This window comes from Mirounga angustirostris, unplaced genomic scaffold (assembly GCF_029215605.1).
Source record: "Mirounga angustirostris isolate CCGP_5_RB_7025 unplaced genomic scaffold, mMirAng1.0.hap1 SCAF_7, whole genome shotgun sequence".
Lineage (NCBI taxonomy): Eukaryota > Metazoa > Chordata > Mammalia > Carnivora > Phocidae > Mirounga > Mirounga angustirostris.
The window spans coordinates 129525930-129549286 of NW_026991715.1; the positions used below are offsets into that span (position 1 = coordinate 129525930).

The window sequence follows — 23357 nt, forward strand, 5'->3', positions numbered from 1 at the left end:
CGCACACACACGCGCGCGCGCGCACACACACACAAGAGTACTCCCACATGATTAAAACTTAGATGACATCAGTGGGGTCATTACAAAATGCAATATAGTAAGTTATCAGTTCGTCTCTGGCCCCAATCACACCTGAGGTTGTTTTGGAGAAAATCTCTCAGTCTTCAAGAATGGAATAGGGCCTGACTGTTTTCTCTAAGCATACATGCTGGCACATGGGCTCATTCAGATTCAACTTTATCCCGAAATGACCGTCAAGACAATTGAAAATTGGCCAGTCTTTTTTTTTTTTTTTTTAAGATTTTTTAAATTTATTTATTTGAGAGAGAGAGTGAGAGAGAGAGCACAAGAGGGGGTAGGGTTAGAGGGAGAACCAGACTCCCCGCCGAGCAGGGAGCCCGATGTGGGACTCGATCCCGGGACTCTGGGATCATGACCTGAGCCGAAGGCAGTCGCTTAACCAACTGAGCCACCCAGGCACCCGAAAATTGGCCAGTCTTCTAGAAACCTATTGTGCTAGCAGCTGGAGAGATGCCACACTGGGCCAAGCCAATGTCAGAAACCTGGGCAGTAGGGAGTAGCTTCCCGATCAGCATATTGCAAAGTCAAAACCTTTGTGGTCCAATCTTTTGCAAAAAGAGCTGGTCACTTCCTGTTGGCCCTAGGTGGGCTAAAATCCTGGTAGGGCCTCTCTCATCCCAACCACAGTGCTCCTGTGAAATTACCAAGGTAAAGAAGGGATGGGTGGGGACAGGGTGGGGACAGGGGTGTGGACAGACCCTTTCTTGGTCTAGCCCTCACAATACCTCACGAGAGCTTTTGTTAATTCTTCACAGACCTTTGGGAGATTCCCTTTCTCTGGGCATCCTGCCTGTGATTCCTTAAATTGCACAGTATAGTGGATACCTCAGGGCACTGCTTCCTACAGTCCCCCTTCAGGGCTAGTACTCAGCTGTTAGCCCTCTTTGGGAATTGCCTTAGCTAAAAAGAGCAAAGCACACCCTCTTCTTAAGGCAAAATAAAGATCCAGGCTCCTTGCCCCAATTCAGGACAACTCTGAAGAGTTATTTCAGCTTCTGATTTCCCCATGGGGTTGGCTAAGTCCTCTGTTAAGACTGCATCACAGACCAACTCCGCCTTCTGCCCAATTGTGCTTTCTTCTCTTCCTTCCCCAGGTGTTGATCCCAGCATCACTCCCTTATCAGCTAACTATGCACAAATCTCCAACTCAGAGTCAGCTTCCTGGAAGACCCAACTCACAACACATCCCCCTCTCCATTTTATCATCCCCTGCCTGCCACGATGACCCTCTTGTCAACCAATCCTTGGCTCTCTTGACATTTCTTCTCTACACTGACTTCCCAGGGTCACTGATCCTGGGTTCTTGGTCACTGTGGCCTCCAGTTACCGGGGAAAAGTCCCCCATCTCTCTATGCATGATTAGCCACCTCATTCTGCCAAAGGGAAGAAAGATCTGGCCTGCTGTCACCATACATATCCATCCAATGCCAATGTGAGCTTCATCTTTCTTGAGACTCAACCCATCCCACAACTCTCACTTTACTAGAAGGCAGGATATGCTGACTTTATTCATTCCGGGGCCAAAGATTAACAAAGTCTTAGGCATCTTCCCTTGTATATAATTTGGCCAAGATGCCTTACTACCCACCTGGGCAACAGCGTCAGGTAAGCACAGCAAGCCAGAGCCATGGTCTGCTGTTCTTGACTGACTATAGCAGTTGCTAGAGCCTGGAGAGGCATCAGAGTAGAACTAAGGGGCAACTTTTGTTGCATTTGTGAGGATCAGCTCCAGTGGGGATAGAAGAGAGCAAACAGGGCCAGAGAAACTATGTATTCAGTCTTCTTCGTGTGAAAACTCTGGGAGTCAGAACCACATATGGACAGGAGGAGAACAGAGCTCAAGAAGCAGGAGAGGCTAGATTGCCACTGAGCAGAGAGGAGGTAAGGGCAGCGTGTGAAAGAGAGGGGAGGTGAAGACAGCCTCTGGGAAAGAAGGGAGGGGAGGGCAGCTCTGAGCAGGGAGGAGAGGGGGGCAGCCTCTGAGCAGAGAGGGGAGGGGAGGGCAGCTCTGAGCAGAGAGGGGAGGTGAGGGCAGCCTCTGAGCAGAGAAGGGAGGTGAGGACAGCCTCTGAGGAGAGAGGGGAGGTGAGGGCAGCCACTGAGCAGAGAGGGGAGGTGAGGACAGCCTCTGGGAGAGAGGGGAGGTGAGGGGCAGCCTCTGAGCAGAAAAGGGAGGTGAGGGCAGCCTCTGAGCAGAAAGGGGAGGTGAGGGCAGCCTCTGAGCAGAGAGGGGAGGTGAGGACAGCCTCTGAGCAGAGGTAAGGAAGAGAGTGCTGTAGGTGAGTGGTGGGATGGGGGGTGGTGCTAGAAGGTCAGTAAGATGAGATGTGGGCTAGGTCAGGTGGTTTGGTAACCAAAGCCACAAAACAGAGTTTCTTTCTTTCTCCACCACCCCCCGCCCCCCAGTCCTCCCCAGTCCTCTGAGGAATTCTGCTAGGTGTGGGCCTCTCAGAGGCACTCTAAATACAAAGAACTCCACACACCTTCCAAACTCAAAACAAAGTGCTTGTTATTGACAGCCTCAGCCAAGATGCCACCTTCTCATGGGACCCAATTGTCGGGGTATCAATCATCTCAAACACAAGATGCTGAGCCCTGACGCTCTCTGTTGTCACTGCTGGAAACAGAGCGACACCTCACACTCCTCATGGGGACTAGGGGACACCACGAATTTTCCTGTGAGCTACACAAGGCCAAGCCCAGCAGCCTTGGCAGCCCCACATCTACAAAGAGCAAAGCACACCAGGCCGGGGGAATCGTGCCCACAACAACTCCCACCAAGACCACGGTAGACAGCACCACAGTTTGCTCTTGGGTCTCTCTTGGGATTTCCTTGCTCTGGAGCTTTGAGGGAGCTTCTAGAGGAAGAGAGAAATGACGGAAGCTGCCCTCCTAGAAAGGTACAAAGGAACAGCCGCTGGAGCTGGAGCCTTGGAGGGCAGCAGGACCCAGGCACACGCTGAAGGCACAGCTCGCCCTGCCCGCACCGGAAAGCAGGGGTACTTGGCTCCCACGAGGCCCTCGGGGTGTTGCTGCCTTTGTGGCTGTGAGCTTGCCAACGTTCACGGACACTGACGTTCCTGAGATCATCCCACAGTGGATTGTGCGTGCACTAAGGGCCTTGGCTGAGGCTGATACTGTTCTACTAATTAAAAATTAAGGCTCCCTCAAGGAAAACTACTGACCCAGAAACTAAGACAAGCATAGCGTAGAAAAAAATTAAAAAGCACGATTTCTTCCTCTGCTGTCCATTTCCTAGAACAGTCCTTCCAAGCGCTTTCTGTACCCATTGTTTTCACACGAGAGCCCTGTTGGGGATTAAAAACACACACAGAAAAGGAGGAAATGAGTAATTTATGTGGAAATGCTCAAATCAATAATTGTAGGCCAGTGGTAATTGCTAAGAATTATTGCAGTCTGAAGATACAAGTGGTAAAGCCTCACTACCTAAAATGATTTTGTGAAGGAGCTTTCTCCGCTACATAAGGGTGGGGAGAGGGTGCCCTCTTGAAGTGGGAGATAGGTTGTCAGAGCACCCAGCAACTTGGAACGTGGCCCCTTGCTTCAGCTTTTCTTCCAGGGTAATTTCCTACTTCCACAGAGCGAAGCTGGGATTAATGATACAGGCGTAGTTTAGTTTATCAAGTTGGCTTGGTGGTTAGTGGTCTAGGACAAGGTAGCCACGCAGAGCAGTGCGTAAAAAGAAAAGTCTCAGGTGACAGAGGATGGGGAATTAATTCTCCCCACTGACTGGAGTGCTTTCCCTGAACTTGACATTCTTTGCTGAGTCCGGTGGGCAGAAGTGGGAGCAGGTGGGTGCTACAGACACTCCTGAAGCCCCTAGGACGGGCTCACCCCTAAGACAGAGGGTGGGGTCTAACTCCCAGGCTCCATCATAAACACACACACACACACACACACACACACATAGGCAGCCAGCTGTCAATCAAGTGACTTCCTGGAGAAGCCTCGCTCTCTCATCTGGGATGTGCAATAAGACCCTTGGGACTGACTAAACAAAGCCGAATTTCTGAATGAGTGAAAACTTAATGAATGTCCTTCCTTTTCCACGTGGCTCGCAGTACTTGGGCAGTGATTAGACAAATCAAAATTACTCTCATCTGGTTAAATAGGAAAACAATTCTCTTTCCTGCCCCTGTGTGCAAGGAATGAGACCTCTTGAGTTGGCAAAAAGTAGGTCTCCCAATGGAGTATTAATAGCTAAACACTGTGATTGCTGCCACCCGCAGTGGGTGAGCCAAGTAGCTGGGCCATCTCTCTCCTTTATGCCCTGGCAACATTTCAGGGTCTTTAATCCAACATCTGCCAGGTGCTTTGTATATGCCAGGCACTGAACTAGGAATGAGGGTGCATACCAAGAAGGCCCTAAGTCATGATTCTGCCACAAGGTAGGTAGTAGCCCCATGTGCACAAGTGGGACTCTCCATACCAAAGGTTGGCCCAATCGGTTGCCAGGGTAGCCACCGACCAAGGGTAGAAGCAGCCATATTATCTGACAGAACCTGAGGTCAGAATTCTCCATCCACAAAGTCTTTGCTCACTGTTATAGAACCATGGAGCATGACTGAGATCTGAGGGACACAGGTGTGTCCTCACCTCCTCACTGAATGTGTGGTCATGAGCAAAATCCCTTATCCTCCCTGAGTCAGAGGTTCTTCATCTATAAAAAGAGGGTGAAAAATGTCCAGGGTCCCATACCAGGGCAGAGTATGGAAAACTGTTTTTAACACTGTAAGCTATGTATAAGTATAGTTTTACGATCTAGATTCATCACTTGAATAGATCCTGTCATTTAATACATGTCTGGTCCCCAGACAAGCACTTTTCATAACATTTTCAACACAGATAAATACCAAGGGCAGACAGGTTGGGAGCCCCATTACAAGGGTTTTGAATATCCCTCTTCTTGCCCCTCTCTTAATCTAAATGGGGCCCATGCTTGCTTCCTCAGATAGCAAGGTAAGTACGGATACTCGGGGTACATTTTCACCTGACATAGCAGAGATCTGACCTTACAGAGTGAGTTAGTGCAGATTCTTACATTTTTTTCATCAGTCACAAATATCTCTACCACCGCCCCTCCCCACCCCCACCCCCGGCCGGCACAAAGACATAAAATTACATGCTTTTGGCTCTTCTGGCATTTTGTTTTATTTTGCTGCTTGTATTTAGGTGCAACTTCAGATTGTCACATTGTGTGATTTGTTTTCCATCTTCAATGGGGGGTGGTGAGCACAGCTCAAAAGAAAACTATTTGCATTGTTTAATAACACCAGCCAACCGTGGTGGTCTAATATGAGATCTCACACACACACACAACTTTAAATACCATAAATGATTTCTTAACAATCAGGCCATAATTTTTACATCCAAATGAATGTTTTCCTTCCAGAAATATCTGAAGGGAAAAATTTTTATGTTGTTTTTAAAATGTTCTGAAGAGAACTCATCCAAGAAGGCTATTTTTAAGTTTGTCGGTTTGAAAGTACTAATTCGAGGATGTCTATTAAAATCAGTCACCTTGTTTTATTCTTCAACAACATGTACATCTCTATCTTTTGTTAATATTCAAAATATTTAACAATTGGTACAGTCAGTGCACCCACCAATCAGAACAGACCCAGCCTGAATGCAGTGCCAGGGCATGCTGGCTGGCTCTCAGGCAGTTACGTAGATAAAAGGATTCCTATGCCTTGAGCTGGAAGGGATATTTAAACCCTAGTCTTGCAGATGAAGGACAAATCCCATATTCAAGAACTCTTAATCGTAGACTACATAGTAAACTCAGATGAACTGGGGCAGGGACAAGATCATTCAGGGAACAAATGGTTCCCAGTGAGAGTTCTTGCTTTCCATCCAGAGAAAAAGCAATCCGAGGGTTTAGGATTATTTCAGACATTCAAGATTTATTTCAGCTTATTACCCCACCCATAATGTATTTTTGCAATAATAGCTGATGGTCCTACTTTTCATAATGTTGATACAAAGCTGACTGCTCTCTCATGGGCAGGTCTACCTAACATAAATGTTCACTAAGCAATTTAGCCAAAACCCAAGATGTGGCTTCTATTTCTCTAAGTAATCACACTGGTGTAAACTTCATTTAGTGGATCTAGTGGCATTTTGTTCCAGATCACTGTTCCTCACAATTAGCCAGTCAGCTCCACACATGCTATTTTGAAAGACAAGTCTATCAAACTCTTCCTGACATTGGGCCAAGGTTCTCTTTTGCTATATCCTTCACCCTCTTTTGCTCGGCCAAAACAATAGACTCACCCATCTGGTGTTTCATATCCCAGACGTTTCTAGGTTTTAAGAATCTATTTCCCATCTAGTACTTAGTTCTTTCTTGGCCTTACTTCAACTTCTTCCTTCAGGTAGTTTTTCTGGAAGTAGGAAGTTTAGGGGCTATTTCAACACAGGATGATGACCAAGATTAAAACAATAATATTACAGCCTTGGATCTAACAACATATCAAAATGTTCTTTATCCTTGTTGCCTTTCTTTGTTGTAAAGTCAACATCAAATAAAAGAGGACTTATCCACAATCCCTAGACAATCTCCTTTTATATGTATTCATGTCACTTTCAATTTTGTATCTCTGTTATTGTATTTTTTACATCCTATAATAATTATTTGTTCATCTTCCAGAATATGAGTTCCTCAAGGGTAGAGTGTGTGTCTTATTGATCTTTTGCCCCCTCCCCACCATGTAACACAGGGCCTGGCATGTCATATGAATTATAAATATGAGGGTGTATATGTGTGTGTTTAAAAGAGAGGAACTTGGGGTACCTGGATGGTAGTGGTTGTTTGAGTGCCTGAGTCTTGGTTTCGGCTCAGGTCATGGTCTTGGGGTTATAAGATCAAGCCCTTGCATCAGGCCCACTGCTCAGCATGGAGTCTGCTGAGGTTTCTCTCTTCCTCTCCCTCTGCCCTGAACTCCTGCATGCTCTCTGTCTCATTCTCTCTCCCTCTGTCAAATAAATAAATCTTAAAAAAAAAAAAAAACGAAAAAGAAAGAGAGAAACTCAAGTCACTGTGGTACTTTTTTTGTGCAAGTCATTCATTGATGGTAAACCAACTGGCCTGGCTGATATTTTCATAAAGGAGGTAGCTCATGCTATGAGATAAGATTAGGTAACCGGGTTTCTAATCCTACAAGGAGACTAACAGTAAAACTCCCAGAACCAAGTCCCTCAGTAATGACTCCTTAACACTATCAGAGATATGTAACCACTGTGAAGATAAGGACTCAAGTATTTACTGCATTGCAGAAGCAGTCCCAGCCTTTATTATTATTCTACGAGCCACATGGAAACTATAAAATGCTCCGATTGATACTGCAGACAAAATAGAAGTTAACTTGTTGGACCCGTTTAAAACCCAAACCACGTGTCCCTGAGGAATTCATTAACTGTTCATGATTAGAGAAGAGACTTCTAGGTATCATGCCATTCCATCTTCTGTGGGGTCACCTTTACTCCCATCTTGTGCCTGGTGACTAACTTATCACTCATCTTGGTCTCATCTTAATCAACATCTCCATAAAGCTGGATTAAACAACAATTCTTGACATTACCCAACAGTGCTTTCTCCTAAATTATTTTATGATTTTTATACCTAAATTCTACTTTTTAATTTTATTTATGATGATCCCCAACAGTTAAGATTTTTGTACAAATTTAAAAGTTTACTTTTAACCCCAAGGCCTAAGGCCTTTAACTTTAAGGTTCCTTTTGTCTTGTCTGACTCTCTGGATTTTTAGCCCCCTGAATGTCGCCTGAGTAGGAGTAAGAAGCATGCATTCACTGGGGTTGAATGGCTGTGTAGAATGCTGCTCTGGTTAGATGTGTCACACTGTTGGGCAAGTGTCACATGGTCAGATCAAAACTCATCACTGGCCATCTACACTTCTTCAGCAAAGAGAATATTTCTCCGCTAGTAGCTAGTGCTGCCCTCTGGTCTTCCTTTTAACCATCAAACTACATTACATATTCCATATAACATGTTTCAACCTAATATAGCTGTTGCATTAAAGGGAATTCCATAGAATTAAAAGGGGAAAAGTAGACTGAAAACAAAGAGTAATATATATATCTGGGAATATAACTCTTAGAAGCTGCCTGAGCCAATTTTTTAACCTTAGTCAATTCCATGAATAATTTAAAAACACAAAGAGCAGAGTGCTTGGCACATAAAAGGTACTGGATAAATATTTATCCAGTGATTGCATGAATACTTCTGCACTTAAAAGTAAATCTCTATATTTACTAATTAATTTGCATTAGGGTAAGCATCACACATTTTAAGGGCATAGACCCATGTGGCCAATTCAGAAATGTTTTATTCTATACGAATAATTACCACTCCCTTGAAGTATCAGAATCCTACATGAATGGCTTAAAAGACCATAAAGTTCTCTTGATTTTCATGTATAATCTCTATGTCTGGCCTGAACAATAGAACTTCCTGTAATGTTAGAAATGAAGTAGATCTGCACTGTCCACTACAGAAGCCACAAGCCACATGTGGCTACTCAGCCCTTGAAATGTGGCTAGTACAACTCATCAATTGAATTTTTAATTTTATTTAATTTTCATTAAAATCTAAGTAGCCACATGTGGCTAGTGGCTACTACATTGGAATGCATGCCTCCATAAAAGGATCAGAAAACAAAATTTGAAATATGGGAGAACACATTTAAAGGCATTCCTATATGTTTTCGCCATTTATGCTCTCCCATGGGGGTGACAGTTTATTCATTTATCTGGACTTCCCTTAATGTGATCATTTCTTAATTTTGTAGCTTTAAGGACGGTTAATGCTGTTCCATCAACCAATTCTTTGCTCTGTGGTTCTTAAACTTGGCTGTGCATCAGCATCACCCCCAGAGATGTGTTGCAGCAAGTCTGGGGAGGGGACTGGGCATCTGTGTTTTTGAGGCTCCACAGATGATTCTGATCTGCAGCCAGGCTTGGGAACGACTCCTTTACACCAGAGATCCCAAACCAGCAGCCCTGGGGCCAAATACACCCTCAAAACATATGTTCATCCCACACAGTGTTTTAAAATGTTTTGAATTAGTTGCCAACTTCTACAAATTGCATTTTTTTTATCCAAAAAAAAAAAAAGTGAAGTTGAGTAAAGGCTGCCCCCTTTGGATATAGAACATAATTTCTTTGGTCCAGTACTACTTATCTGCCTCATACTGGCCCAGCTCCCAAAAAACATTGAGTTTAAGACCCCTTTCTTATCCCCTCTCTATGTAATACTTGCCAAAACAGGCAAAAATCCCTTTATATCGATGCACCATTCCTAGGAGGGAGAACCAACTATTTTATCATGGGGCTGCCTATAATCATCCTGCCAGGCTCAAGAAGATTATCCCACCATCTTGGAAAACCCCAAATAGGTATGATGGAATTCTCAAAAAGAGAATGGGTCCCAACCCAGGACCATGAGACTAATATTGTTCAGGGGCAAATCATTAAATTCAGGGAAAAGATGGCCTTACTTTTTATTAGTTTATACCCCAAACTCTCTCACCTAAAGCACCATAAGGCAAGCCAACAAAACTGTCAGGGAGGGCATCTTTGTTATAAATTCTTATCTCTATTTTGAAAAAAAACTTTTTATGGCTGGGAATCCTTCATCTAGTTTCCTTTTCAATGCATCTGTATTCAGCCATGGTTTCTCAACATTAAAAACAGCTGATCACATTTGTTTATCTTTCTCTCTCTTGAGAATCCCCTATAATAATAGCTAATAAATGAAAATATGTAAGCCCAAACAACGAAATAAAAGTGGAAGGGCCACTGATGAAAACTAGGTAGAGGAGTGCTAATTAATTTAGAAGGGCAGAGGAATGCTTAGCTTCGGAGGATTTGTGGAAACAATAGATCTTCTTCCCAGAAAAATGTATGCATGTCAAACATTTTGCAACCAGTTTTAGGGGTTTCACAGGTCCCTGAATCCCATCCACTGATTCCTAGTAGGAAAAGTCATCAACCTGAAACATGACACACTACTTGGTAAATACTTATACCGGATACAAAGCATCAAAATGTCAGCCACAGCTTTGTCAAGTGCAACATAATTTTGGATCAAATACTGATTAGGCTTTATTATTAACAAAAGGGAAAGTAGCCTGGCATACCATTAGGCTTTGAGTAATATGCAGGGAATAAATGGTCTCACTCCCAGGATCATGTTAAACTGTCATCTAGAACGTGTAACTGAAGGCACGGTGGATTTCTCAGCGTATAATAAATGTGTGATATTTGAATTTTTAAACAAATCCTTAGGGACATCCGTGACAAGACTGAGACATTTTCTGAAATTGTACACATTGGAAACAGTCGCTTGATGCCTTAGCCTGGTCAGTTCCACTAAGTCAGAGCTGACTCTTTTGCTCCTTTTTTTATCCCCCTGAGTAGCAATTGGTTCCATCACTGAAGTGATAAATTAGGAATCACCTTAAGGCATAAGCATGCAATATCAAACAATCTTGTTTTCTAATCTGAAATGCCTGCATTTCCATCCTCATGTATTTCTACATATGACAGGCATCAAAGGTAAAGTGAAGAAGTTGTTTGGTGTTTGTTTTTTGTTTTTGTTCTTGTTTTTTTTCACAAGATGGCTTGCAGTTTTGTTTCAGCCACTTGAGAATGTTTAGACTGTTGGCACATCTTGATTTCTCCCCAAGTTATGCAACAGATATCTCTCAAAAATCTTCATGTGCTGATCCTTCTCCTTTTTGCTTTCTGCAGATGCACTCTCCACCCTGCTCTAGGCCCCTGGGAGGCTGACCACTGTGAACCACGTCTTCCAGGCTCCCCTGACAACTGGCTTCCACTAGTCAATGGAAGCCCTGATGGGAGATCTGAACTAGAGAACTTTGAGACAGAAGACTGAACATACTTGGAAGGGCAAGAATGAGAAATAGGGCTGAAAACAGAACTGATGGAAAAGCAAATGTCTGGGTGATCCTTGATGATCTGCTCATATTTTTAAATGAGACATTGAAAAGATGATAAGGAAGTCTGGGTCTGTTATCAGCGTTGGTTGTTTTGTCTTCTTTGTGTCAGATGATCAAGAAGAAAGATAGCTATTATTCTCTCCACCCCAACCTAAGTCTCTATCTCTGTCACTGTCTCTCCTAGAAAAATGCCTGTAGCAAGGTATCTACTAGGTAGGCAAAAATTTAGAACTTTCTTCCTGGAGAAATTGAATGGTCCTAAAGAAGAGACCTCCATATTTTTCCTTTCTGCGTTCTCTGAGATAGTGCCTACTGCTCCAACATGACCACTCTACAGCAAAGCTGAGAAACTTGTTTACGGACCCAGAGCTCCCTGTCAGCTTTTCTGTGTCCCATTCTTAAATATAAATGAATAGACAGGGATCACCAGGCATTTGAGCACCTTCAACATGCAAGAAAATTTCTGAAATAAAAAATACACTGGATGAAATTTGAGATCAGTTGGATACCATAGAAGAGAAGATCAGTGCATTTAAAGAGAGGAAAACGGGAACTATCTAAACTAGAAAAACAGAAAAATCAGTAGAATATAAAAAATGAGTAGTTTGGGGATCCTGTATAATAACTGGAAACCTAGAAGGAGAAGAGAAAGTATGGTGCAGAAAGAAATACTTGAAGACAAAACATGATGAAAAATACCAGCTTACAAATTCAAGAATTTCAGTGAAGCCTGAGCAGAATAAGCACAAAGAAACCCATACTAGGCATATTATTGTTGAATTAGTCAAATGACTAAAAACCAAAGATAAAGAGAAAATCTTAAAAGCAGTCAGAGGAAGAAGACACATTACATACAGGGCACAGTGATGACATGGCACTGAATTCTCAGTCAGAAATGATGAAAGCCAAAATACAGAGGATCAACATCTGTAAAGTGCTAAAAGAAAAAAAAAACCCTATAATTTTGGAGTTCTATAGTCAGAAAAAATATTCTTCAAAAATGAATGCAAACTAAAGACATTTTTCTGTTAAGCAAAAGCTGAGTGAATTCATCATCAGCATTTCCAAATGACAAGACAGGTTGAAAAAAGTATTCTTTAGGCTGAAGGAAAATGATACTACATGGAAACTCAGATCTACACAAAGGGACATAGAGTGGCAGTAATGGCCAAAAAAAAAAAAAAAATTGTGGGTAAATATAAGTGACTTTTCTCTTTTATTTTTAATTTCCTTAAAGGATTTTTGACTGTTTAAAGCAAAAATAATAATACCTGTTCATATAATAGAATATTACAATAAAAAAAGAGAGAAAAGAAATAAACTACTGATACAACAAGAGTACATATCGAAGGATTCAATTTATATCATGTACTAGGACTGACATACTTAATCTAATGTGAAAAATCAGAAATTCGATTATCCCAGGAGAGTGGGGTGGTGGGATTGACTGAGAAAGGGCACAAGGGAATTTTCTAGGGTGATGAGAATGTTCTGTGTATTTTTTTTTAAAGATTTATTTCTTTATTTTAGAGATAGAGCGCATGCATGCATACAAATGGGGATGGGGCAGAGGGAGAGAATCTCAAGCAGACTCCTTGCTGAGTGTAGAGCCTGACAGGGGGCTCAATCTCATGACCCTGAGATCATGATCTGAGCCAAAATCAAGAATCAGAGGCTTACCCAACTGAGCCACCCAGGCACCCCAGAGAATGTTCTGTGTCTTGAGAGGGGTGTGGGTTACATGGGCACATGCATATCAAAACTCATTAAAATATACACTTATGATCTGTGCATTTTACTGTAAGTTATACCTCAAAATTAAAAGGCAAAAAATTAGATAAAATTTCATTCATAATCATGAAAAATAAGTTTTAACAATATAAAGATGGAAGATAACTTCTTTGACATGATGAATTAAAACCCCCTTATCAAAAGCCTTTTTTTAAAAAAGCCTATTGAAAACATCAACATTTTAGTGCAAAATTTAGAAACATTTTAATCAAAGGCAGCTAGAAGACAGAGATACCTGCTGATAGCCATATTGGTCAATACTGTATTTACCATTGGAATAAAACAAAAGAATGACAGAGATGGCATGACTTTTTACTACACACCCTTTTTAAAGAAAAATTGTTTTTTTTTTTTTTTTTTAACATTTTATGTATTTATTTGAGAGAGAGAACAAGTGATGGGGGGGAGGGGCAGAGGGAGAAGCAGGCTCCCCATTGAGCAGAGAGCCCGACCAGGGGCTTGATCCCAGGACCCTTAGATCATGACCTGAGCTAAAGGCAGATACTTAACTGACTGAGCCACCTGGCACCCCTACTACACACCTGTTAATATTTCTTAAAGCATGTGAATATAATGCCTATTACAAAATTAAATGAGAATATCATAAATAAATGTTGCTGCCTTAGCTAGGGAAAAAAATAAATGAGCTATAATAATGAATATCATCCTTTTCTGACAATATTATTATCTGTATAAAAAAAATGCAAGGGGCACCTGGGTGGCTCAGTCAGTTAAGCATCTGCCTTCGGCTCAGGTCATTATCCCAGGGTCCTGGGATTGAGCCACACATCTGGCTCCTTGCTCAGCGGAGAGGCTGCCGCTCCCCCTGCTTGTGCTCTCTCTAACAAATAAATAAAATCTTAAAAAAAAAAAAATCCAAGAATATCTATAGACAGGTTACTAGACTTCTGGTGTCTCTTCCCCTTATAAGGAAACCAGTTTTATTGGATTAGGGCCCTGTTCTTGTGACCTCATTTAACCTTAATCACCTCCCTAAAGGCCTTATCTCCAAATACGGTGATGTTGGGGGTTCGGGCTTCAAAATATGCATTTTTCGAGGGGACAAAATTAAGTCCATAACAATTAGACTCACTAGTTCATTAGTGTTTCAATTATGCATTGTATAAAACCATCCCAAAACTTGTTTTATTGTCTCAATGCAATAATAATAATTCAATATTTCTCATGATCCTACATGTAGCCAGCTGGTTCCTTTGCTTCATGTGGTGTTTATAACACAATTTTTTCACTAGCACAAAACATGGTTTACCATCCTTCTGGACTTCAAGAGTAGCTTCCCCACTGCTTTTTCAAGCTTCTGCTAACAGTCTCCTCGTTGCTCTGGTAGACTCTCTCCACTGTCCCAAAGCCATGCCACATGTGTTACATTGTTCCTAGAGTAGCATCCCACTTCCAGGTACCAATTTCTCGTTCAGCTAGTGTTTGTTGTGGAATAAAATACCCCCAAACGTAATGGCCTAAATCACCAACAATTCATCCTTTCATGCAATTCTGTGGGTCGGCTAAGCAATTCTCTGCTGCTTTCACTTAGGCTTCTTCACACAGCTGCATTCAGCGGGCAGGTCAGCTGGCTGGGCCCTGAACTTAGCTGGGACAGCTGGGTTTCTCTTCCCATATGTTCTTTTATCCTGGGCTTCATTATGGTATGGTGGTCTCAAGGCAGCAGTCCAAGAGAGTGAAATCAGAAACCATATCACTTCATGTACGCCAAGCTCTGGAGCTTGCAAAATTGTCCCTTTTGCCACATTCTACTGGGTAAAGCAAACAGCAAAGCCGGCCCAGATACAAGAGGTGGGGAAATAGGCCCCACCTAGAAGGAGGTGCAAAGAATCTGTGGCCATATTTACCACAGAAAGTTATGCCATGTTCCTACATGGAAAGACTCAATATCATAAAGATGTCAGTTCCTTCAAATAAATCTGCATGATGTCATATCAACCAAAAATCCCAACAGGGTATTTCAGGAAACTTGGTTAAGTGGTTCCTAAAATTCATATGGAAGAGCAAAGGGCTCAGTGATTTTGAGGAAGGACTGGTCTTCACAGATATCAAGACTTTTTGTAAAACTATGAACAGCAGGCTATTAGTATAGCAATATAAAAATCAGCCAGTGGAAATGGTTAACCACGTGAAAAGATGTTCATTGTCCTTGACTGTGGAAGACAGATAGTGATTGCTCACAAATTTTCCCTCTTTCTTGCTAACAGATTATCCTGTCCCTCCTCCTCCCACATCCAATAACCACGGGAGTCCTTGGAAGAGCCACAAAGTGTGCATCTTGATGAGTTCATGATTGGTTTAGAAATGAGCATGTGATGTGAATCCAGCCAATGAGACATGAGAGAGCACCTGCTAGGTGTTCTGAATGTTTTATAACTTTTTTTTTTTTAAGATTTTATTTATTTATTTGAGAGAGAGAGAGAGCATGAGATGGGGGAGGGTCAGAGGCAGAAGCGGACTCCCCGCTGAGCAGGGAGCCCGATGCGGGACTCGATCCCGGGACTCCAGGACCATGACCTGAGCCGAAGTCAGTCGCTCAACCAACTGAGCCACCCAGGCGCCCTGTTTTATAACTCTTTAAAAGGCACAAGAGGAAAAGACAGGGCCTCTTCACTTCTTCCAGGGTTTGGAAACTGTTGTGCAAGAGTTGGATCCTCAGAGCTACTCCTCTTTCTGCAACCATGAGAGAACATCTGAATCAAAAGGCAACATCCTGAGAATTACAGAGAGAAAATGAGGAGAGAGAGAGGATTCTTGAGGTCTTTGAGCTATTCATTTAACTTCCCTTGGTACCTCCTGAGTAGGGTGCAGAGCAACAAGCAAATCACGTGAAGCCATACTACATGTGGCATAAGTGAGATGTAACACATCGCAAATGGCTCGATGGAGCAGTTCACCTTTTGATTTAATAGTGAAAACATTGATGTTAACTAGACTTAGTGTGGTGATCATTTTGCAACACTGTGTGGTAGATTAGATCACCAAAATGCTTTTGTCTTATGACTGGAAGATTGTACTTTTAGACCAACTTCTCTCTATTGCGCCCCCCCCCCCCCGTTCTTGAGACTTCGCATAAAACCCCCCCTATCCTTGAATATTCTTCATATATATACTTCTATTCACAGGAGTTTGGCTTTTCTAGATTCTGCATATAAGTGATATACAGTATTTGTCTTTCTCTGCCTTACCTCTTTCTCTTGGCATAGTGCCAGTAAGATATATTTTTAAGGTACATATTTCTACTAGAAAATACCTTAATTACAGACTTCACTTTTGGTGAGTTAAAACCTTTGTGATTTCTCTCTCAATTTTTGAAAATTACAGGGGCGCCTGGGTGGCTCAGTCGTTAAGCGTCTGCCTTTGGCTCAGGTCATGATCCCAGGGTCCTGGGATCGAGCCCCGCATCGGGCTCCCTGCTCCGCGGGAAGCCTGTTTCTCCCTCTCCCTCTCCCCCTGCTTGTGATCCTGCTCTTACTGTGTCTCTGTCAAATAAATAAATAAAATCTTAAAAAAAAAAAAAAAAGAAAATTACAGAAGAATTTGCACTTGTGGAAAGACTATTATGTTTTAAGTTTTTTTTTTAGTAATCTCTACACCTAATGTCAGGCTTGAACCCACAACCCTGAGATCAAGGGTCACATGCTCTTCTGACCAAGCCAGCCAGGCGCCCTTGTAAACTTGTGGAAAGTTTTAAACTGAGGAGATGCTAAAGAAGTGCATGTGGTGGGGAGACGGTTGAGGGAGATGGGGTAACTGGGTGATGGACATTAAAGAGGGAACGTGATATAATGAGCACTGCGTATTACATAAGACTGATGAATCACTGAACTCTACATCTGAAACTAATAATACATTGTATGTTAATTAATTGAATTAAAAAAAAAGAGAGATCAATGTTCTGAAACTGCAGCCCCACCCCTTCCTCTATCACCCAGAGGGAGAAGAGAGCCCAGACTCAGTTTCCAAAAATACTTCTTAGCCTTCTGTATCTTTTAGTATCTTCTTTTAAACAGATTGGTAGCCATGGGACCAACAGCTTTTTCAGTCTGTCTAGTTAGCAGAAAAATAAAACATTGTTTTCCAGGTGCCATGTTGATTAGAAAAGAAACCATCTATCAAAACCCAATCATTCTAGCTCTGTTGATTGCATAGTGATATAAGATGTTATTCATAAAACTGAAAAAAATGTTAAGGAATATAATTCTTTTTAAAAAATTCAATCAATGCAACTCATTGGGAAAAAAACATATAGTTATCTCAATAGATGCAGAAAAAATATGATCAAGAAAAAAAATCTCTCTCAACAAACTACAGTTGACCTTTGAACAATGCAGAGGTGGACCCACCCTCCTGTGCATTTGAAAATCCTCATATAAATTTTGAAACGCCATAAAAGTAACTACTAATAGCCCACTCTTAACCAGAAGCTTTACCAGTAACATAAAGTTGATTAACACATATTTTGTATTATATGTACTATATAGTGTATTCTTACAATAAAGTAAACTAAAGAAAATGTTCAGAAAATAACAAGAGAAAATACATTTATAGTACTGTACTATAGTTATAAAAAAATCTATGTATAAGTGGATTCATGCAGTTCAAACCCATGTTGTTAAAGGGTCGACTGTAGGAAGAGAACTACCTTAAATTCATCAAGAGGATCTGTTTTTAAAAAATCAGCAACTACATTTTACTTAATAGTGAATTTTGAACATTGGCTTTTTGAGTTGGAATTAAAACAGGAATGATCACTATCACCACTTCTGTTCTACATTGTACTGGAGGTACCAGTCAGTGCTATAAGGCAAGAAGAATAAAAGAAACAAAAGGCAGGCCCCTGGGTGACCCAGTCAGTGAATCATCTGCCTTCCGCTCAGGTCATGATCCCGGGGTCCTGGGATCAAGCCCCGCATGGGGCTCCCTGCTCAGCAGGGAGTCTGCTTCTCCCTCCTGCTCTGATCATGTGCACTCTCTGTCAAATAAATTTTTAAAAAATTTAAAAAAGAAACAAAGGGTAAAAGAAAAAGTAAAAATACTTTTTTTGGAAAAGAAAAAGTTGTCATTATTTGCAGATAATATGATTATGTAAAAAATCCAAATGAATGTACAAACTATTAGGATTAATAAGCACAGTTACTGGAAACAACTTCAATATCTTTTTATCTCCTTTCAGGGTACACTTTTTCAATAAATGTTTTACCAAACAAAATTAAAAAAAAAAAAAAGAAGTGCATGTGGAACTGGAGGTAGTTTGAAAGTAAACATAACAGAAATCCAAACCTGTTATGGTGAGAATGACAACTCTCTTGAACTCAAGAAAGAATGAAATGCCAATGACAGTGAAACTTCTTTTTCTAACCCTAAGCAGAAAGGTCCCTAGTACCAGCAGTTTCTGGCATTCACACACAAACCCAGAAAAGCTACCTATTATTATATAAAACAAAAGCCAATTATAGTGTGGAAAGTACAAATCGCCAAAAACCAGAAGTCAATAGAAGAAAAACTACTGGTTTACATGAGAGAAAGGAACTTCATTCTTAGCCGTCACTTGGTGAACGCGGCCACCACTGCCCACAGGACCTCATTGGTGTTGGCCTTCAGACATTCCACTTCAGGATCTAAGTCAAGGAGCTGCCGCACTCTCTTGGTGGCTAAATCATACTGCTCGTCCAGAAGGGGAGCGAAAGCATTCTCCAGGACATCGGAGGCGTGCGCTAGGTAAATGAGGGCCAGCAAGCGCTTGTCCATGCGGTGAGGGTCATTCACCCATTTGTCAAGAACAGCTTCCTGTACCTTCTTGATGAGGCGCTGCTTGATACTGTTGTTGTGAGGGGATGTGTCGTCATGTCAAAAAGTAGGAAGTTCTGTTTCTCTGTTGTCAATACGCGCTTCTCCACCAGATATTTAATCATTTTTGCATTTTTTTTTGTTTTTTAAAAAGATTTTATTTATCTGACAGAAAGAGAGAGCACAAGGGGTCGGGGAACAGCAGTCAGAGGGAGAGAGAGAAGCAGGCTCCCCACTGAGCAAGGAGCCTGATGTGGGGCTCCATCCCAGGACCCTGAGACATGACCTGAGCCAAAGGCAGACGCTTAACCAGCTGAGCCACCCAGGCACTCCTTGAATGTGTCTTAACTGATGATACAATTCTAAGAGATTCCACATCTCACCTAAATGAAAGTTTTTAAGAATCAGAGAATTTCAGCTTTATTTTTTCATACTCTTAATATCAATAGCAAAATGTGTTCATCGTAGCTGGTGTGTTTCTCGGGAAGTAGAATACGAAAAGTATTTTATGTCAGAGTCTGTATTCCCAGAATGTGAACATCTTGTGGGACAGGAATCATATTTCATTAATCTCTGTAGCCCCAGCACCAGGTGTATTTCCTGCAACATAGTACTTTGTTGGGGCACCTGGGTGGCTCAGTCGTTAAGCGTCTGCCTTCGGCTCAGGTCATGGTCCCGGGGTCCTGGGATCGAGCCCTGCATCGGGCTCCCTCCTCAGCGGGAAGCCTGCTTCTCCCTCTCCCACTCCCCCTGCTCGTGTTCCCTCTCTCGCTGTGTCTCTCTCTGTCAAATAAATAAATAAAATCTTAAAAAAACAACAACAACATAGTACTTTGTTCATTCTTTTAAAAATGTTTATTGACAAACTATTCCAATACACAAGTTAGAATAGATGATTTTTTTCCTTAGGCTCCCCCTTGGCTGTGAAAGTTCTTCAGACTCTCCTTGTTTTGAGGACTTTGACAATTTTGAGAAGCACTGGTCAGGTACTTTGGAATTGTCCCTCTATTGGGATTTGTCTGACGTTTTTCTCATGATCAGACTGGGATCATGGGTTTGGGGAAGGGAGACCACAAAGGTAAAGTGCCATTCTCCTCACATCATATGAAGGGTAGACAGTATGAACATGACTTATCACTGTTAACATTGACTTTGGTCACCTGGCTGAGGAAGTGTTTGGCAGGTTTCTCCATCACAAAGCTAATCTCCCCCTGTCCCTTTGCATTCTGGACTCTTGAAAGGAAGTCACTGCGTGGAACACACATTTAAGGAGTGGTGAGTTATACTGCACTTCCTTGAGGGCGAGGTATTTATATACATTTGAAATTGAAAGTTTTATTTGTCGTTACCAAATTAAGTGGAGATTCTCATTAAATATGCCTGGTTGAATAAGTATTCGTGACAAAAATGCTCTGAGAATGAGAGCAGAAGGATTTTTATAGAGGCACAAACCTAGGAGACTAGGAACGGAAACAATAGCTGTAACATTTGGGACACTGCAAAGTAAATGGAAAAGTGGTTGATGGATTAATGATGCCAAGAAAGCTAAGCTCAATGGGCCAGTGGGTAAAGCAAAACCTACTTTACACTGCAAAACCCCCAGGCCCAGAAATGGGCAATAGTTAGCTGTGGAAATAGGCGAGAAAGAGAGATAATGGTAGGGCTAAAAATAGATTGTTTCAAATCTTTTTAGAAACTAGCATCTCCAGATCTTCTCATCTGCTCTGAGCAGCCAGCCTTGTAGAAGAGAATCAAACAGAAGGTCTCTGGACTCAGGTACACAAAGCACAGTCAGAGGAGGCAGGGATCTTGTACTGAAAACGGGGACATCAAAAAAGTGTATGTCCTAAAATTTGTGACATCTTAGCCTTCTCCTTCTTCTCAATTCCTGGAGCACCAGAAGTTAGGATTATATCCTCCAGCCAAGGCATGAGGAGAGTCATCTCTGGAAAATTCCACCAGTCCAAGAGAAAAGAATGAAAAACACGGACAAGAGAATTTCCTCAAAGAATTACAATGAAACCCCCACTGCGCCACCTCCCATCATGGAGAGTTTCCAAATAACTTTTTTGGCCTCTCTAAATATGAGCAAACTGCAAGGGAGTGCATTCATTTGGTAAACCCCTCTAAATGGTGAACCGTGGAGTTCAACATAAAATACTAAAATAACAAAAGGATGTTTATGATTACCCTAAAGTGGAAACAACCCAAATGTACAGTCAATGGGTGAATGACAAAATGGGGTACATTCACACAGTGGAATACATTTCAGCAATAAAAAAAGGAATGGACTGCTGATGTGCATTACAGCAAGGATGACCTTTAAACACAGCACGTGCAGTGACAGAAAGCAGACACAGAAGGTCTGATCTCGTACGATTCTATTTATATGAAATGTCTAGAAAAAGCAAATGTCTAGAGACAGCAGATTATTGGCTGATTGGGACTAGTTGGGAATGGAGATGAATTGCAAATGGGTCCATGAGATCTTTTGCGGGTGGTGGAAATATTCTAAAACTGGACTGTAGTGATGGTGGAATGAGTCAATGAATCAGTGAATGAGACACTTAAAATGAGTGAATTTAATGACATAAGAATGATATCCCAATTAAAAAAAAAAGAATGATATCCCAATAAACCTGTTTAAAAAAAGAAACTCAGAGAAACAAACTATGGAGGGAGAAGAAAAATAAAAAAAAGTCATTACTGTCCTCAGAGAAATAAGAGATGGTGTATATCCATCCAAGAGGAACAAGATAATAGTTTTTAAAAGAATACTTGGAGGAGAACGACAACAACAACACTAGAAAAATAAAAATTGGATGGCAGAAATGAAAAACTGAGTAGAAAAGTGGAAGACATGGTTAGGGAATCCAAAATGTAGAGCAAAATGGTGAGTAACTGGACAATAAGAAAGAAAACATAAGAAATTGGATGGTTGATTCAGGAGGCCTAACAGCTAAATGATAGGAGCTCCGGAAAGAGAGAGGGGAAAAGAATGGTGGAGAAAAGTATAAATAAATAAAATAACATAAAAGAATTTTCCAGAGCTGAAGAATATGAGCTTCTTCTCAGAAAGGCCCTTTGGGTATCCAGCCCATTGACTAAAAGACAAAAAACAAAAGCAAACAAAAACCCCCACCAACAATAAAACAACAACAACAACAACAAAAGATTCATTATCGTGAAATTTCAAACATTGGGAATAAACAGAGGACTCTAAAAGCCGCTGGTAGGAATGGAGGGGGTGGGGTAGAGGCAGGGGGATGGTGAGACAGATAACGAATAGAAGACTATGAATAAGAATGGCATCAAACTTCTCAAATGGGAGGTAGAAGATAATAGGGTTAGACCCTCAAATTTATTTTTAAGTTAATTTTTTAACCAAGAGTTCTATATTTAGCCAAACTCTCCATCAAGTGAAAGAGTAGAAAAGAGACAATTTAGACATGCAGAGCCTCAAAAAATGTACTTCCCAAACATCTTTCTTGGGAAGCTATTTGAGGATGTGCTCAAGTATGGATGAATGCAGGACACACACACCCACTCACACAAAAGGGCTCAACTTAGAAAAAGGATACAGGGATATGGAGATACATGGGGTTGAGGAGACAGGATCCAATGAAGACAAAGAGAATTCCTAGGGTGATGGCAAATGGAAGACCCAACAAAACAGGAGCCAAGTGCCCACAGAGGAACCATAAAATTTTGTATAAAATTGAATTGAGAGGCACTTTATAGAGCTGTTGAGGATGTGTGGCTATTTAGTCAGTTGTTCAAAGAAAATTAAGAAAATGTTTTAAAATGAGGTAATTATTAACTCCAGAAAAAAATAAGTTATGTAAGAAAGGATATGTAATCACTGTTTAAACCACATACAACATACACATGGTCAAAATTAGAGAACACTGAATATAGATTTAACAGATATTTGAGATATCATTTTATTGAGAAGATGATGGAAGGGAAAGGGGGATATAATTGAGCTAAAATCCTTATTATCTGTAATTGTATAAATCAACAGGTAAGTCTATTCAGATGAATCGATGGATAGCAGTATGTACATATTATTTAGAAATAAAGAAGAAAAATCAGAGAAAATAGCTAAAAAAATTGAAATTGTGTACTTAATGGATGATGGGATTGGAAGATGAACAGAAGGGATTGTTGTTTTGTAAAAATCACTTTTAGTAATATTTGATCTTTTATGCTATTCAAACATAATATGCTGATAAAAATAGAAGTGGATTTAATGATAATTATATTCATTTTATTGAAAGCAAAAAAATGTGTATTTGAAATTATATAATACCAAAAAATAGGAAACTTCAAATTATAGTATTAATACTCAATTTAATATGCATAATCATATGAATTAATACCAAAAGGAGATGTGATTTGGAAAATCCATTTTGCACTTTATGATTTGCTTTGTAGAATTGGATTTTTAAAATTGTGATAATTCATGAAGGGTTGAGGATTTGATTCCTGCTTTCTGAGGTTTATTAATATTTAAAAGTCTGTATTCGAAGCATAAAGAACTTTATCAAATTAAAGAGTGGCAAATCATTCCCCTTTGAAGAAAAGCATTATAATTTGCATTCAAATTCCTTTCTTATCTTTTAAAAAAAAGAGTAAAGACAGCATTGATTTTAGGCCTCATTATATTTA

The 23357-nt window shown here is 41.0% G+C and overlaps 1 protein-coding gene across 4 annotated transcripts in view; it reads right to left on the minus strand.

Annotated features, from left to right (window-relative positions):
* Positions 1-398: 398 nt before the first annotated feature.
* Positions 399-23357, minus strand: part of CUNH5orf22 (chromosome unknown C5orf22 homolog) — a 61692-nt gene continuing 38733 nt past the window's right edge. Inside the window, exon 12 of one of the 4 annotated variants that reach the window (XM_064596821.1) lies at positions 399-3389. The gene's annotated coding sequence lies outside the window, so the exon portion shown is untranslated. Of the gene's footprint in view, positions 3390-15297; positions 15570-23357 lie in introns of those variants that run through there. The other 3 variants (XM_064596822.1, XM_064596820.1, XM_064596823.1) reach the window with 3 other exon arrangements.